The sequence below is a fragment of the Bos indicus x Bos taurus genome, chromosome 14 (genome assembly GCF_003369695.1).
Source record: "Bos indicus x Bos taurus breed Angus x Brahman F1 hybrid chromosome 14, Bos_hybrid_MaternalHap_v2.0, whole genome shotgun sequence".
Classification (NCBI taxonomy): domain Eukaryota; kingdom Metazoa; phylum Chordata; class Mammalia; order Artiodactyla; family Bovidae; genus Bos; species Bos indicus x Bos taurus.
Genome location: NC_040089.1, coordinates 65560595 through 65562753, shown reverse-complemented (window position 1 = coordinate 65562753; position 2159 = coordinate 65560595). Strand labels below are relative to the sequence as shown.

Here is a 2159-nt window from a genome sequence, read left to right as displayed (position 1 = left end):
ATTACCATCTTTAATTTGGTGTTTCTCTGTGTCATCAAAATATTTAATACAATTTATAAATATTGGGTTGGTGAAAAGATTCATTCACTTTTTCATAAGGTGGCTCTAGTAGTGCTTAATTGTCTTTAACTTCATTCAAAACAATTTCGTTAGATTGTATTGTAAACAGATATCAGCATGTGTTTAAAAAAAAGTTATCAAAATTGGTGAATTTTTGTGTAGCCATTTTAATAATGATGATGGAGTAAAATAAACATTTTCGGGACTTTATGCTTTATTATTTCAAACAAATAATAAATGCAACAGAAGCATACTAAAAAAGATTTGTGCAGTGTATTGAGAATGTGCTGTGACTGACTGAACATTTCAAAAGAGGTTTGTGGGCAGTGCAGGCAGTGGTCCCTCGGCTCTCTCTTGCTTCAACAGTGCTTGGATGGAACAGACTCAGGGACGCCCCTTGCTCCAGCCTCTGACCACCTTCCAACCTTTTCTCTGGTTGCAATCTTTGGAATCAGCCACTAAGCTGTCTGCAAACATCAGGACCAGAAACACCATTTTTTGAGCTTAACTCCTTATGATCAACCATGAACTCCAAGATTCATCAGAATTATTTCACTGAGGTGGAGGCAGCCATCAACTGCCTGGTCAAAATGCATCTGTGGGCCTGCTATACATACTTGTCTCTGGGCTTGTATTTCAACCAGGACAATGTGGTTCTGGAGGGTGTAGGCCACTTTTTCCATAAATTAGCCAAGGAGATGCAGGAGGGTGCAGAGCGTCTCTTGAAAATGCAAAACCAGCACAGTGGCCAATGTGCAGAAGCATTTCAAGAAGAGTGGGGTAAAAGCCAGGACTCTACGGAAGCTGCCCTTTTCAAGAAGAACCTTAACCAGGCCCTTTTGGAACTTCATGGCCAGGGTCTATCCAAGCAGACCCCCACATTTGTGAATTTTTGGAGAGCCACTTCCTAAATGAGGAGGTAAAATTCATCAAGAAGATGGGTGACCACCTGACCAACCTCTGCAGTCCAGCTGGTTCCCAGGTTGGGTTGGACAATATCTCTTTGAAAGGCTCACCCTCAAGTATGATTCAGAACCTCTGGAGCCCAGTGACCTTTGAGGAGACCCCCTAATGTTAGGGCTTCTGCCTGAAGCCTCTCTTTGCTGACACTAAGCAGCTTTTTAACACTACGGAGCCCTCTTCCAAGCCTTGGACCAAATGGAAACAATAAAGCTTATAGCAGCAAAAAAAAAAAAGGTTTGTGAAGTTTTGTGCTGGAGATATCTAGCTGGACAATGCTCCACGATCAGGTAGACCATGTAGAATGGTTGAAGTTGATAGTGATTGAGTCCAGACATTAATTGTGAACAATCAGTGTTACACCATGCAGAGACATACTCAAATATCCAGATCGAGTGCACCAGCTTGGTTATGTTCATCACTTTGATTTTTGGGTTCCACATAAGTTAAATGAAAAGAACCTTCTTGATTATATTTCTGCATGCAGTTTTGTACTTGTGTAACAAAAATGTTCCATTTTTAAAACAAATTGTGATGGGTGATGATAAGTGAATACTGTACAATCGTGTGGAATGGAAGAGATTGTGGGGCAAGCGAAATGAATTAGCACCAACCACACCAAAACCTGACCTTCATTCAAAGAAAGTGATGTGTATATGGTGGGATTGGAAGGCTGTCCTCTATTAACAGTGTCTGGGAATCCAAATGATTAATTCCAACAAGTACTACTCACAATTAGATCAACTGAAGGCAATACTTGACAAAAAGCGTCTGGAATTATTCAGCAGAAAACACATAATCTTCCATCAGAATATCCCAACAATGCATGTTTCTTTGATGACCAGGCAAAAAGTTGCCTGGGAAGTTCTGATTCATCCACTGTATTCCCCAGAAATTGTACCTTTGGGTTTCCATTTTTTTCAGTTTTTACAAAATTCCTTTAATGGATAAAATTCATCTCCCTGAAAGACTGCCAAAGGCATTGCCAAAAGAAGAGTTTTGTTCAAAATGATAGAAAGTTTTGGGAAGATGGAATTATGAAGCTGCCTGAAAAATGGCAGAAGATAGTGAAGCAAAACGGAGTACATTGTTCAATAAAGTTCATGGTGAAGATGAAAAATATATCTTTTTTTTTTCAT

General features: G+C 39.7%; 1 pseudogene; it reads left to right on the top strand.

Annotated features, from left to right (window-relative positions):
• The first annotated feature begins 264 nt into the window (after nucleotides 1-264).
• Nucleotides 265-2159, top strand: LOC113903973 (annotated as a pseudogene).